General features: G+C 37.2%; 1 non-coding gene across 1 annotated transcript; it reads left to right on the top strand.

The window, feature by feature from the left end:
* Positions 1-503: 503 nt before the first annotated feature.
* LOC148567403 (small nucleolar RNA R71) lies at positions 504-611 on the top strand. The gene has a single exon (XR_015882510.1). It is a non-coding gene; the product is annotated as a small nucleolar RNA R71 (small nucleolar RNA).
* Positions 612-16613: the final 16002 nt, after the last annotated feature.

Here is a 16613-nt window from a genome sequence, read left to right as displayed (position 1 = left end):
TTGCTAAACCTGTTTCTTCCACCATTATTAAAGCCTTGTTGGGGCTTTTGATCCTTCCATGAGAAATTTGGATGATTTCTCCATGTTGAGTTATAGGTGTTTCCATAAGGTTCACCTAAGTAATTTACCTCTGCTATTGCAGGGTTCTCAGGATCATAGGCTTCTTCTTCAGAAGATGCCTCTTGAGTACTGTTGGATGCAGCTTGCATTCCATGCAGACTCTGAGAGATCATATTGACTTGCTGAGTCAATATTTTATTCTGAGCCAATATGGCATTCAGAGTATCAACCTCAAGAACTCCCTTCTTCATAGGCGTCCCATTACTTACAGGATTCCTTTCAGAAGTGTACATGAACTGGTTATTAGCAACCATGTCAATGAGTTCTTGAGCTTCTGCAGGCGTTTTCTTTAGGTGAATGGATCCACCTGCAGAAGTGTCCAGTGACATTTTTGATAGCTCAGATAAACCATCATAGAATATATCCAGGATGGTCCATTCTGAAAGCATGTCAGAAGGACACTTTTTGGTCAACTGTTTGTATCTTTCCCAAGCTTCATAGAGGGATTCACCTTCTTTCTATCTGAAGGTTTGAACATCAGCTCTAAGCTTGCTCAGCTTTTGAGGAGGAAAGTACTTGGCTAAGAAAGCCGTGACCAGCTTATCCTAAGAGTTCAGGCTGTCTTTGGGTTGAGAATCCAACCATAATCTAGCTCTGTCTCTTACATCAAAAGGAAAAAGCATGAGCCTGTAGACTTCAGGATCTACTCCATTAGTCTTAACAGTATCACATACCTGCAAGAATTCAGTTAAGAACTGAAAAGGATCTTCAGATGGAAGTCCATGAAACTTGCAGTTCTGCTGCATCAGAGAAACTAATTGAGGTTTCAGCTCAAAGTTGTTTGCTCCAATGGCAGGAATGGAGATGCTTCTTCCATGTAAATTGGAATTAGGTGCAGTAAAGTCACCAAGCATTCTCCTTGCATTGTTGTTGGGTTCGGCTGCCATTTCCTTTACTTGTTCGAAATTTTCAATCAAGTTGTCTCTGGATTGTTGTAATTTAGCTTCTCTTAATTTTCTCTTCAGAGTCCTTTCAGGTTCTGGATCAGCTTCAACAAGAATGCCTTTTTCTCTGTCCCTGCTCATAAGAAAGAGAAGAGAACAAGAAAAGAAGAGGAAGCCTCTATGTCACAGTAAAGAGGTTCCTTATTGTTAGTAGAAGAAAAGAAGAAGAAATTCGAACACAGATAGAAGAGGGGGTTCGAATTTGGTGATGATGTGAGGAAGAGATGTTAGTAGATGAATAAATAAATAAAATAAGATGAGAGAGAAGGAGGGAATTTTTGAAAATTAATTTTGAAAAGGAGTTAGTGATTTTTGAAAATAGTTTTTGAAAAATGTTTAGTAAATTTTTTTTTTGAAAATTTGTTAGTAATTTTCGAAAATTAAGTTTTAAAAATTAAAATAATTAATAAATTAAAAAGAAATTTTGAAAAAGGGGAGAGATATTTTCGGAAATGAGAGAGAGAGAGTTAGTTAGGTGGTTTTGAAAAAGTTAAGAAACAAACAAAAAGTTTGTTAGTTAGTTGAAACAAATTTTGAAAAGATAGGAAGTTAGGAAGTTAGAAAAGATATTTTGAAAAGACATTTTTGAAAAAGATAAGATAAGAAGATATTTTTGAAAAGATATGATTGAAACTAGTTTTGAAAAAGATTTAATTTTTAAAATCTCAATTAATGACTTGATTCATAAGAAATCACAAGATATGATTCTAGAATTTAAAGTTTGAATCTTTCTTAACAAGCAAGTAACAAACTTCAAATTTTTGAATCAAAACATTAATTGATTATGTTATTTTCGAAAATTTTGTATAAAAATAAGAAAAAGATTTTTGAAAATTATTTTGTTGGAATTTTCGAAAATAACCATGAATTTTGAAAAAGATTTGATTTTTGAAAAAGATTTTGAAAAAGATAAGATTTTCAAATTGAAAATTTGAATTGACTCATAAGGAACAACTTTGATTTTTAAAAATTTTTGAAAAAGTCAACTCAATTTTCGAATTTGATGAGAGAAAAAGGAAAGATATATTTTTGATTTTTTTGAAATTTTTATGAAAACATGAAAATTATGCAATGCATGAGATTTTTAGATCAAAACATGTGATGCATGCAAGAATGCTATGAATGTCAAGATGAACACCAAGAACACTTTGAATGTCATGATGAACATCAAGAACATATTTTTGAAAAATTTTTAATGCAAAGAAAACATGCAAGACACCAAACTTAGAATTCTTTAATGCTTGCGCACTAAGAATTCAAGAATGTATATGATAAACATGAAAAGATACAAAACAAAAAATCATCAAGATCAAACAAGAAGACTTACCAAGAACAACTTGAAGATCATGAAGAACACTATGAATGCATGATATTTTCGAAAAATGTAAGATGCATATGCAAGTGACACCAAACTTATAATGTGACTCAAGACTCAAATATGAAACACAAAATATTTTTTATTTTTATGATTTTCTAATTTTTTTTGGATTTTTATTTTATATTTTTCGAAAATTATATGAAAAAAAGAAAAAATAAGGATTCCAAAATTTTTAATATGAATTCCAGGAATCTTGCCATGTTAGTGTAAAGCTTCAGTCCAGGAATTAGACATGGCTCACTAGCCAGCCAAGCTTTTAAAGAAAGCTCCAGTCCAAAACACTAGACATGGCCAATGGCCAGCCAAGCTTCAGCAGGTGATCAGAAACAGTAGCAGGTGGATTAACTCCAACTAGCTTGCTCTTGATAACAAATTGCTGCCTCAGTCCAAATGAATTTAGACATGGCTTTACAGCCAGCCAGGCTGCAACATATAATTACATGGGCTGGAGTGATTAGTTGAATACCAATCCCAAAGTAGTTTGGGTATGGCTTTACAGCCAGATATGATTCAACATATTTCATGAAACACTAGAATTCATTCTTAAAAATTTTGAATAAAATTTTTGAAAACATTTTTAATTTTTTTTCGAAAACAGATGAGAAAATTTTTGAAATATTTTTGAAAAATTTTTGAAAATAAAATAAAAAGAAAATTACCTAATCTGAGCAACAAGATGAACCGTCAGTTGTCCAAACTCGAACAATCCCCGGCAACGGCGCCAAAAACTTAGTGCACGAAATTGTGATCTCCAGGCTCGAACAAATCCTGGTAATGGCTCCAAAGCTTGGTGCTCTGATCTTAATTCATAATATGTCACAACTTCGATACAACTAACCAGCAAGTGCACTGGGTCGTCCAAGTAATACCTTACGTGAGTAAGGGTCGAATCCCACGGAGATTGTTGGTATGAAGCAAGCTATGGTCACCTTGTAAATCTCAGTTAGGCAGATATAAAGTGATAATGGTGTTTTCGAATATTATATAATAAAATAGGGATAGAGATACTTATGTAAATCATTGGTAGGAATTTCAGATAAGCGAATGGAGATGCTTTTCATTCCTCTGAACCTCCGCTTTCCTGCTATCTTCATCCAATCAGTCTTACTCCTTTCCATGGCTGGCTTTATGTGATACGTCACCACTGTCAATGGCTACTTTCGGTCATCTCTCGGGAAAATGATCCAATGCCCTGTCACGGCACGGCTAATCGTCTGGAGGCATCACCCTTGTCAACGGCTTCATCTTATCCTCTCAGTGAATAATATGCTCACGCACCCTGTCACGGCACGGCTATTCATCTGTCGGTTCTCGATCATGCTGGAATAGGATTTACTATCCTTTTGCGTCTGTCACTAACGCCCTGCAATCGCGAGTTTGGAGCTCGTCACAGTCATTCATTCATTGAATCCTACTCGGAATACCACAGACAAGGTTTAGACTTTCCGGATTCTCTTGAATGCCGCCATCATTCTAGCTTACGCCACGAAGATTCTGGTTAGGAGATCTAAGAGATATTCATTCTAGCTTATTTCATGTTGAACGGAAGTGTTTGTCAGGCACGTGTTCATAGGGGAGAATGATGATGAGCGTCACACATAATCATCACCTTCATCACGTTCTTGGGTGCGAATGGATATCTTAGAAGCAAAATAAGATGAATTGAATAGAAAACAGTAGTACTTTGCATTAATCTTTGAGGAACAGCAGAGCTCCACACCTTAATCTATGGAGTGTAGAAACTCTACCGTTAAAAATACATAAGTGAAAGGTCCAGGCATGGCCGAGATGGCCAGCCCCCAAAACATGATCAAAGGATCATAAGGTAATCCAAAGATCCAAAGATGCCTAATACAATAGTAAAAGGTCCTATTTATAATAAACTAGTCACTAGGGTTTACATGAGTAAGTAATTGATGCATAAATCCACTTCCGGGGCCCACTTGGTGTGTGTTTGGGCTGAGCTTAAGTGTAGCACGTGCAGAGGCCATTTGTGGAGTTGAACACCAGTTTCTATGCCAGTTTGGGCGTTCAACTCTGGTTTTGGATCCTTTTCTGGCGCTGGACTCCAGATTTGGGCAGAAGGCTGGCGTTGAACGCCAGTTTACGTCGTCAATTCTTGGCCAAAGTACGGACTATTATATATTGCTGGAAAGCCCTAGATGTCTACTTTCCAACGCAATTGGAAGCGCGCCATTTCGATTTCTGTAGCTCCGGAAAATCCACTTTGAGTGCAGGGAGGTCAGAATCCAACAGCATCAGCAGTCCTTTTTCAACCTCTGAATCTGATTTCTGCTCAAGTCCCTCAATTTCAGCCAGAAAATACCTGAAATCACAGAAAAACACACAAACTCATAGTAAAGTCCAGAAATGTGAATTTAACATAAAAACTAATGAAAACATCCCTAAAAGTAACTAGATCCTACTAAAAACACACTAAAAACAATGCCAAAAAGCGTATAAATTATCCGCTCATCAGCTACCTTACTGAAGTCCTTAATGAATCTCCTGTAAAAACCTGCATGGCCAAGAAACGAGCGGATCTCCCTCACAGAGGAGGGATAAGGTAAACTAGAAATAACATCCACCTTTGCTGGATCTACAGAAATACCAGTATTAGACACAACATGTCCTAGTACAATACCTTGTTTTACCATAAAGTAACATTTTTCAAAATTTAATACAAGGTTTGTATTGACAAATCTATCTAATACTCTAGATAATCCATCTAAGCAAAGGCTAAAGGAATCGCTATATACACTAAAATCATCCATAAAAACTTCCATACAGTCCTTAATAAGATTAGAGAAAAGACTCATCATGCACCTTTAGAAAGTAGCTGGTGCATTGCACAAGCCAAAGGGCATTCTCTTGTAAGCGTAAGTCCCAAAAGGACATGTGAAAGTAGTCTTTTCCTGATCTTCAGGAGCTATATGAATCTAGAAATAACCTGTGTAACCATCTAAAAAACAATAATGTGATTTACCTGACAGGCAATCCAGCATTTTATCAATGAATGGAAGAGGATAGTGATCCTTACGAGTGGCCTGGTTGAGGCGTCTGTAGTCGATGCAGACCCTCCAGGCGTTCTGAACTCTGGTTGCCATGAGCTCTCCGTGCTCATTCTTCACTGTAGTGACTCCAGACTTCTTGGGCACCACTTGTACTGGGCTTACCCATTTACTGTCTGAGATGGGATAGATGATATCTACCTCCAGTAGTCTGGTCACTTCCTTTTTGACAACCTCTAAGATAGTGGGGTTTAGTCTTCTCTAGGGTTGACGAACAGGTCTTGCTCCCTCTTCTAAAAATATTCTATGCTCACAGACTTGAGGGTTGATGCCTACTATGTCTGCCAAACTCCAACCAATTGCCTTCTTGTGCCTCCTCAGCACACAAAGTAACTGCTCTTCCTGTTGAGAAGTGAGTTCCCTTGCAATGATAACTGGAAATTTTTGCTCGTCTTCAAGGTAAGCATATTTGAGGTGTGGAGGAAGGGGTTTTAATTCTAACTTCTGATCGCGGTCAGGCTCTGGGTTGTCTGGAGCTGGTAACAATGGTAAAGTACTGTCATTGTCCTCTGAGAATGCCCCCACACTTGGACTTTGTCCTATGTACATCTCTTCAAATTCCTCCTGGTGAACTTCAGCCACAGTTTCACCTATAATGTCACACTGGAGGATAGAATGATCCTCCAGAGGATGCCTCATAACTCCATTTAGAGTGAAGATTACTACTCGGCCCTCTATTTCAAAAGAGTATGTTCTTGAAAAAGCATCTAATTTGAACTTCGAGGTCTTCAGGAATGGTCTTCCGAGTAGGATCGATGACGGCTTCTCTGAGTCATTTTGGGGTATCTCCAGGATATAAAAATCAATGGGAAATGTGAGCCCCTTAATGCCCACTAATACATCTTCAGCAACTCCAGCCACTGTAATAATGCTTTTATCTGCTAACACAAAACGAGCTGCCGACCTTTTTAAGGGAGGGAGCCTCAAAATATCATATATAGACAAAGGCATTATACTCACACATGCTCCTAAATCACACATGCAGTCAGAAAATACTACACCACCAATAGTACAATTAACCATACATGGACCTGGGTCACTACACTTCTCAGGTAAACCTCCCATTAAAGCAGATATGGAACTACCCAAACGAATAGTTTCTAATTCATTAATTTTGTCTTTATGTATACATAAATCTTTTTGAAACTTGGCATATTTAGGTACCTGTTGAATAACATCAAAAAGAGGAACAGTTACCTCAACCTTTTTGAATATCTCTACCATTTTGGGATCAGGTTCCAGCTGCTTTCTGGGCTTCCTTGCAAGTTGTAGAAATGGAAAGGGAGTGGTGTCTTTTACAGTGTCTGCGCCCTTTGGTGCTTCCTCCTGTGGTTGAACTTTTTCTTTTTCAGCCATGTGCTGTATGTCCTCTTCCTCTTCAACATCTTCTATTTCCACTACCTCTTCAGCTGAGGCGTGTTCTGGTGGGCTTGGCTCCTCCTGATTCCTCTCCTGCAGTGTGGTTCCGGACCTTAGGGTGATAGCATTAATGCCACCCTTTGGATTGGGTAACGGTTGAGAGGGGATTCCACTGGAGCTCAAAGGCTGGTTATTGGAGTTATTCATTGATCCAATCTGTGAGACAAGAGCTTGCACGGTAGAGTTCAAACCATTTAGTGTAGCATAAAGGTTATTTTCCATGGTCTGTTGTCTCCGATCAATAGATTATAGTAAGTCATCATTAGCAGATGAAGAAGGATGAGTAATTTGAGAGGTCTGCTATTGGGTATTCTGTGGTCCTTGGGATTGCCTCAGGTGAGGTACTCTGTAAGGCTGGTACTGGTTCTACTGCTTGTTGTTGTTATTATTTCACCTCTGATTTCCCTGATTGTCTCTACCTCCTCTGTTGTTGTTGTTGTCCCTCCAATTCTGGTTTGAATTGTCCTGCCATCCGTGGTTGTAACTGCCACTTTGATTGTACCCTTGGTTGGGGCGGTCATAGAAGTTATGAGTGGCTGCCACGATGTTGTCTTCCTGCTGGAGCTGCGGACATTCATCAGTATAATGGCTATAATCAGCACAGACTCTGCAAACTCTCTGTGGGACTAACTGTTAGCTTTGCTGTGGTGGAGAAGGTTGAGCTTGCTAAACTTGTTGTTGATTCAATTGCATCTGCTTCAGCAAGTTGGTTATTTCAAAGATACTCTGAGTTAGAGCAGCAGTCTCTCTGCTAGAGGATACTTCTACAACGGCTTTTGAACGGCCTTGCTTTTGCCTGTGATTTCGAGTAGATTCAGCTAATTCGCTGATCAATTGCCATGCCTCATCAGTGGTCTTGTACTTTTTCATAGACCCATTGCTAGCACTTTCCAATGTGGTCTTATCTTGGGGCCTCATGCCCTGTGTGACGTAACCGAGTAACACTATCTTGTCAATCATATGGTGGGGGCATGCTTCCAGAAGATTATTGAAGTACTCCCAGTATTCATAGAGAGTCTCGGATTCGTCCTGAACAATCATGGAAATGTCTTTCCTCAGTTTATCAGTAACTTCAGCTGGAAAGAACTTTTCCAAAAATTCTCTTCTAAGTGTATCCCAGTCGGATACAGTTGCTGCGGGTTGAGTGTAGTACCACTCTCTTGCCTTTCCCTCAAGAGAAAACGGGAAAGCTTTCAGCAAAATTGAAGTTTCATCTGCACCATCACGCCTGACAGTAGAACAGGCTGCTTGAAAATCTCTCAGGTGCTTGATAGGCTCTTGAGCAGGTAAACCATGAAACTTGGGCATCAAATTGAGCAGTGCAGTCTTTATTTCAAAGTCTATAGCCACCGCTGGATGATGCGCTTGAAACGGTTGCATTGTAAAATCAGGGGCTCCAGCCTCTTGGATAGTAACTCTCGTAGGTGCTGCCATGTGACCTACACGTAGATCAACTGAATCAGTAGAACAGGGGCTGTTTCTTCCTCAAATGACATTTCAGATCTGCCCTCTGAGAGGACTAACCAATGCCGAGCTTGCCTTATTCGTGAAATAGTTCTGTTAATCTCAGGATCGAATACTGGCAAGCTTGGATCAGAAAGTGAACGCATCATCTAACGAAAGAAACAAGCAGCTCATAGTAGCAAGATAAAATAAAATGCAAATAAATAAATTCCAATTAATAACTTAGCACTCTATTGCAACTCCCCGGCAACGGCGCCAAAAATTGACGTGGCGGAAATTGGCGAGTCAAGAATCGTTATAAGATATGCGTTGCAAGTATAGGTCTTAACCAACCAGAAATCCGCTTATCAATTTAGAAGGGTTGTCACAAAAATTAAAATTAAAATACTGGGAGTATGGATCCTAGGTCGTCTCCCAACGAGTTGCAGAAAGGTGTGCTATTTTATTAATCAGATATTTTCAAAAAGAGTTTGAGTTGAATAAACAGGAAATTAAATTGGAGAAATTAAGTAATTTAAATAAAAGCCTTAATTGGGAGTAGATTAGTTGGAAGCCCTATTCTTGTTGAAGTACTCTCAAGATTAATTGATAATTGAAGGTTGTTCTGTTTAGTTATCCCTTACTAGGTAAGGAAAAGTCAAACAAGTTGGAATGCTGTTTCTATTCACAAGTTCCAATCCGCTCAATTGAAAAGGATTAGTGTCAGTGACTAGAGAGCATTCCAACAATAAACCCAATTACAATTTTTCTTTTAAGCACCCCAACTCAAGGGTTCCTTTCAATCAACTCCCCATCAAGTTAGGGAACTACTCGCTCATTGTGAATGTAGAACTCATAACATAGGAAAGGAAATTAAAGAAAGACATGATAAATAAAACTCAAAGGAATCAATTAAAAATAAAAGTAATTCCTGTATTAATAAATTCTAAAATAATCCAATAGTAAAATTGAGTAAATTAAAGGACATGAAAGAGTAAAGCCAAGTAAAGAAAACGAACTAGAATGACGAAGTCTTGATGAGGTAATAACTCTTCTCAATATCCCAATGCAAAGAGCAATAGAAATAAAATCCTATGAACTATGAATGTGTAGAGAGAAAACCTAGAGGAGGAGTAAAACTAGATCTCCAAACTAAAAATTGTGTGGAATGAATCTTGTTCTGGTTTCTGCATGTTCTTTGGCTTTTGTATGCTTTTTTGGGCCGAAAACTGGGTCAAAACAAGGCCCAAAATCGCCCCCAGCGAATTCTGCAGATTATGCAGATTACGAACATCACGCGATCGCGTCATTCATGCGGATGCGTCATTCGGTATTTTGCTTTTCCACGTGGGCGCGTCGTCCATGCCTCCGCGTCACTTATGCTATTCCAATCTGCGCGGTCGCGTGAGCCATGCGGCCACGTCACTTCTCGCTGGTCATCTACTTAATTTCTTGTGTTCCTTCCATTTTTGCAAACTTCCTTTCCAATCTCCAACACATTCATGCCCTATAAAGCCTGAAACATTTAACACACAGATTACGGCATCGGATGGAATAAAGGAGAATTAAAATACATAATTAAAAGTCTCTTAGGAAGCAAGTTTTCAATCATGTAATAATTTTAGGAAGGAAATATAAATGCATGCTAATCATATGAATAAGTGGGTAAAGACCATGATAAAACCACACAATTAAGCACATTATAAACCATAAAATAGTGGTTTATCAAGCTTGCCATGGAAGGGAGCACGCATGGTTGGATGAAGACAATAGGAAAGCAGAGGTTCAGAAGCAACAAAGCATCTCCAAATGCTTATCTGAAATTCCCACCAATGAATTACATAAGTATCTTTATTTTATTTTATGTTTTATTTATCTTTTAATTATCAAAACCTCATAACCATTTGAATCCGCCTGACTAAGATTTACAAGATGACTATAGCTTGCTTCAAGTCGACAATCTCCGTGGGATCGACCCTTACTCACGTAAGGTATTACTTGGACGACCCAGTGCACTTGCTAGTTAGTTGTAACGGAGTTGTAAAAAGTGTGATCACAATTCCGTGCACCAATAAACCACAAGATTGGGGTTTATCAAACCTCCCCACATTTAAACCAAGCATGTCCTCATGCTAAGAATAAAGAAGGAAAAGAAAAGGGGTATGAACATTTATTCAATGTAAATAAACTAGATGCACCTATCTATATGAATGCAACTAAATGCAATATGACTCTATCTACTTAGTTAAAAGTAAATCAATCTCCAAGAACATATATAAGCAAGTAGGGCTAAAATCATATGACGATTCATGAATCCTACCAAATCAAATATCAAAATGAAGTTCAAATAGACTTGCAATAAGAAAGCTCATGAAAGCCGGGAACAAGGAATTGAGCATCGAACCCCTCACCGAACGTGTATCCGATCTAGTTGCTCTACTGTATAGGGTTGATCACTCAATTCTCTTCTAATCATGCTTTCATGATTTGTTTTTCATCTAACAATCAACAATTATTCAATGCATGCATACATTCATCATGAGGACTTATTCATAGGTTGTAATGGGGCTAGGGTAAAGGTAGGGATGTATATGGTCAAGTGAGCTTGAAATTTGAATCTTTGATTAACCTAAGCTCTCACCAAACACATATGACAACCTATACAAATCTAATACAATACCTAGCTACCCATGATTCCCACTTTTTCACATACTCATGTATTCTTTTAAATTTACATCCCATATGCATCATTATTATTACTTTACTTTGGGGCATTTTTGTCCCCTTTTTATTGCATTTTTTTATATATATTTTTTTGTTTCTTTTATTTTTTCTATTTTTTTCCTACATTTTTTTCACACATTTTTTTTCAAAAGTATATACAAACGTATCAATGCATGTAGTTTTACATATTTAATGCATAAGCATGTACCCAATTCCCAAAAATCTTCAACAAAAATACAAAATACACTTTTATCTCAACCAATGTCCCAAATTTCCCATAGCCAAATGATACACACCCTCACTAGCCTAAGATAATCAAAGATCCAAATTAAGGAATTTTATTGTTTTTCACTTAGGGGTAATGTTGTGCTACAATTAAGAACAAAAGGATTAAATAGGCTCAAAATTGGCTAACAATGGTTGATGAAAGGTAGGCTATTTGGGTAAGTGAGCTAAATGAAATGATGGCCTCAATCATGTAAATGCATGTATACATGGAATAATGGAAATAAAGAATCAAACAAATCAAAGATTACAATCATAGAGAGAGAATAATACACACAAGAATGAAAATAAGTGGTTATAAGATGTAACCACACCGCGAGGCTCAAAACTCACATGCTTGTGTTCTTAGCTCCAAAAACCATGTTCCAAAATAAATTCTTCAAGCAAGTTCAACAAAAATTTTTTTTTCAAATTGGTAGGGTGCCCTAAAAACAGTCTCTTGGAAAAGAAATCATCACCCTAACCAAGTAGTCCTAACATGAAAAGAAGTGGTAAAATATGTACAAATTCTAACTAACGTGCAACCTATCATTCAATGCAACAACTAACTATCAAAGGAAATTAAGAATTGGTGTTGAAAGAAAGAGATTGTTACCCATGGAGGTCGGTCGGACGACCTCCCCACACTTAGAAATTTGCACCGTCCTCGGTGCATGCAAAGAAGAGCAAGGTGGATGGGTTGCTAGAATTGATGAGCTCCTTCAAAAGGTTGTGCGGGTGAACTTGTTTGTTGCCCCCATTTAGAAGCTTTTCCTTTTCCTCTTTTGGTGGTCAACCTAAAAGGAAAGAAAAAGAAAGAAAATTAAGCCTACAACAAGCATATCAAAGCAAATAGAACATAGGCGGGGGCTAATGCCAAATAAAAGTAGAGTTATCACTACATGTTAGCTACGCATGTGAGTGAGAAAGCAATATAGGCATAGGGCATATCAACTAATACTTGATGCAAGAGGAAATTCAAAGTATAAGTGAATAACATGAAGAGCATGTTGCATCAAGCTTAATCAACAATTGTCACAAATAAGATTAGTGATAAGAATGAAAGTATTTGGCCCCATGCTAACTCAATGATAATGAGGTACAAAGACAAAGAATAATGAATTAGGAAGGACTAAAGCACTAATCTTGTGTGTGGAACAAATATGACCATTAATGCTAAACAAGTCATGAAGCACCAAAACAATGCAAGAAATTCTCAACAATTGAGTAAGAGAATTCAACACCATTATTAAAATGAGAAACTTAGAAAATAAAATAAGAACAAGCTATGAAAACAAAATTAAAATACAATGAATGAAAATAAGCAAATGCAATAAAAGAAAATAGAAGAAGAGAAAAAAGAAGAAAAAAATATTTTTTTAATATTTTATTTATTTATATATTATTATTATTATAATATTAAAAATTTTTTTAGAGAGGGAAAAGAAGAAAGTAAGAAAGGAAGAAGAGAGAAAAAGAAAGGTAGAAAGAAAGAAGTAGAAAAGAAAAAGGAAAAAGAAAGAAAGGAGAAAGGAGAAAAACAGGGTGCAATCAACGCATAAGCGTCATGCGTGCTTATGCGTGGATGCAGCAGGGACAATCCACGCGTAAGCATCATGCGTGCTTACGCGTAGATCTAGTTTGTGCAAAACACACACTTCCAGCACAAATCTCACACAACTCTCGAGTTTTTGAACCAGGAGTTGCGGAAGTGCAATCCACGCATAAGCGTCATGCGTGCTTAAGTGTGGATTGAAAATTTTTTTTTAATCATAAAAATAGAATTTAACACTCTCCTAACCTATAAAAATTCTAAAGCAACCAAAATTCAAATTTAACAAAAATCTTTAAGTTTTTTGAAAAATTTTCAAAGACAAAACAAACAAAACTTGCACTTCAAGCAACCTACTTTAACAACAATCTAAACTAATCAAAACTCACTACAACAACCTATCAATCAAAACAAAATGTATAAGAGTATAGAAAAGAAGAAAACTACCTATAATGGCAACTCAAATCACTTATTAAGTATATATACAAGAGAATGGAAAGAGTTTACCGTGGTGTGGTATCTCCCACCTAGCACTTTTAGTTTAAGTCCTTAAGTTGGATATTTGGTGGGGGTCTGATGAGCGGATATTTTATACGCTTTTTGGGGATAATTTCATATAGTTTAGAGTATGTTTTAGTTAGTTTTTAGTCTATTCCTAGTAGTTTTTAGGAAAAATTTATATTTCTGGACTTTACTATGAGTTGTGTGTTTTTCTGTAATTTCAGGTATTTTTCTGGCTGAAATTGAAGGAGCTGAGCAAAAGTCTGATTCAGGCTGAAAAAGGACTGCTGATGCTGTTGGATTCTGACCTCCCTGCCCTCAAAGTGGATTTTCTGGAGCTACAGAACTCGAAATGGCGCGCTTCCAATTGCGTTGGAAAGTAGACATCCAGGGCTTTCCAGAAATATATAATAGTCCATACTTTGCACAAGAATAGACGACATAAACTGGCGTTCAACGCCAGTCCTCTGCCCAATTCTGGCGTCCAGCGCCAGAAAAGGATCAAAAACTGGAGTTGAACGCCCAAACTGGCACAAAAACTGGCGTTCAACTCCACAAATGGCCTCTGCACGTGAATTGCTTAAAGTCTCAGCATCAGCACACACCAAGTGGGCCCCAGCACACCAAGTGGGCCCCAGAAGTGGATCTCTGCATCATCCATCATAGTCCACTCATATTTTGTAACCCTAGGCTACTGGTTTAGTATTTAAACAACTTTTAGAAACTTATTTTGTATCTCATGACATTTCAGATCTAAACTTTGTATTCTCTGACGGCATGAGTCTCTAAACCCCATTGTTGGGGGGTGAGGAGCTCTGCTGTGTCTCGATGAATTAATGCAAGTATTTCTGTTTTCCATTCAAACACGCTTGTTCCTATCTAAGATGTTCATTCGCGCCTAACTGTGATGGAGGTGATGAGCTATGACACTCATCACCTTCCTCAAATCATGAACGTGTGCCTGACAACCACCTCCGTTCTATATACGATTGAATGAGTATCTCTTAGATTCCTTAATCAGAATCTCCGTGGTATAAGCTAGAACTGATGGCAGCATTCATGAGAATCCGGAAAGTCTAAACCTTGTCTGTGGTATTCTGAGTAGGATTCAAGGATTGAATGGTTGTGACGAGCTTCAAACTCTTGAAGGCTGGGCGTTAGTGACAGACGCAAAAGGATAGTAAATCCTATTCCAACCGGATCGAGAACCAACCGGTGATTAGCCGTGCTGTGACAGAGCGCGTGAGCGTAGTTTTCACTGGAAGGATGGAAGGTAGCCATTGACAACGGTGATCCACCAACACACAGCTTGCCATAGGGGGACGTGCGTGCGTGAACAAGAAGACAGAGGAAAGCAGAGAGTCAGAAGACAAAGCATCTCCAAAACTCCAACATATTCTCCATTACTGCACAACAAGTAACTTTTAATTTATGCTCTACTGGTTACTCACAATTCAATTGACAAACATAATTGACTTCCTGACTAAGATTTACAAAATAACCATAGATTGCTTCAAACCAACAATCTCCGTGGGATTCGACCCTTACTCACGTAAGGTATTACTTGGACGACCCAGTGCACTTGCTGGTTAGTGGTACGAGTTGTGAAAAGTGTGATTCATAATTTGTGCACCAAGTTTTTGGCGCCGTTGCCGGGGATTGTTCGTGTTTGAACAACTGACGGATTATTTTGTTGCTTAGATTAGGAAAAATCTTTCCTTTTTTTTTGGTTTAGAGTCTTTTATTATTTATCCCTTGTTAAAATACTTTAAACTTATAGCTCAGTTATTTAGAACGTGGTGTTTATGTTCATGATAATTGGCTATCATATTTTTTTTAAAACCTTTTTCAAAAATAATTTTTCTATTAAATCCTGTGCCAAACTTCATGTTTGGTGTTTTCAAAAATAATCTTTCTTAAAATTTTTGAAGGTCCCATAACTCATTTGGCTAGAGCGTTAATCTGTGTTCTTAGTAATTGGGTTAGAATCTTTTATACTCTTTTCAAAACCTTCTTTTTCAAAAATATTTTTTCTATTAAATCTTGTGCCAAACTTTAAGTTTGGTGTTTTCTTGTTGATTTCCCTTTGATTTTCGAAAATTTTGGTTTGGTTTTCTAAAAATTTTAAGTTTGGTGTTCTTCCTTCATGTTCTTGTGTTCTTGTGAGTCTTCAAAGTGTTCTTGAGTTTCCTTGTGTCTTGATCTTAAAATTTTTAAGTTTGGTGTTCCTTGGTGTTTTCCCTCCAAATTTTTCAAAAACAAGGAGCATTAGATCTAAAAATTTTAAATCTTGTACTATCTTATTGTTTTTCTCTCTCCTCACTAAATTCAAAAAAAAAAAAATATCTTTTCAAAATATCTCTTCTAACTTCCTAACTTCTTATCTTTTCAAAATTTGTTTCAACTAACTAACTAACTTTTTGTTTGTTTCTTAACTTTTTCAAAACTACCTAACTAACTCTCCCTCTCTCTAATTTTCGAAAATATCTTCCCTCTTTTTCAAAAATTTCTTCTTTTTTTTATTAACTAATTAATTTTTTTTAAACGAAAAAAAAAATTATTTTCAAAATTCAAATTCTTTTTAGTTATTTTATTTTATTTAAGTGTTTACTTCTTATAAAATAAAATAAATAAAAAGGTAAGTCAGTCCAAGTTATATCCATAGATCCATCATGGACATAAGTGGAAGTGAACAGTCCAGGAGGACTCTGGGGTCATATTCTAACCCCTCTACTGCTTCATATGGAAGTAGCATCTGCATACCCTCCATTGGAGTCAGTAGCTTTGAGTTGAATCCTCAGCTCATTATCATGGTGCAGCAAAGTTGCCAGTATTCCGGTCTTCCACAGGAAGAACCTACAGAGTTTCTGGCACAATTTTTACAAATTGCTGACACAGTACATGATAAGGAAATAGATCAGGATGTCTACAGACTATTACTGTTTCCATTTGCTGTAAAAGATCAAGCCAAGAGGTGGTTAAATAACCAACCTAAGGCCAGCATAAGAACATGGAAACAGCCGACAGAAAAATTCCTGAATCAATATTTCCCTCCAAAAAGGATGACACAGCTAAGGCTGGACATCCAAGGCTTTAAACAAGGAGATAATGAATCTCTTTATGATGCCTGGGAGAGATACAGAGAGATGCTACGAAAATGCCCCTCGGAAATGTTTTCAGAGTGGGTTCAGTTAGAC

Source organism: Arachis ipaensis, chromosome B4 (assembly GCF_059453495.1).
Source record: "Arachis ipaensis isolate K30076 ecotype BB chromosome B4, ASM5945349v1, whole genome shotgun sequence".
NCBI classification, from domain to species: Eukaryota; Viridiplantae; Streptophyta; class Magnoliopsida; order Fabales; family Fabaceae; genus Arachis; species Arachis ipaensis.
This window is presented reverse-complemented; position numbering and strand designations above follow the sequence as displayed.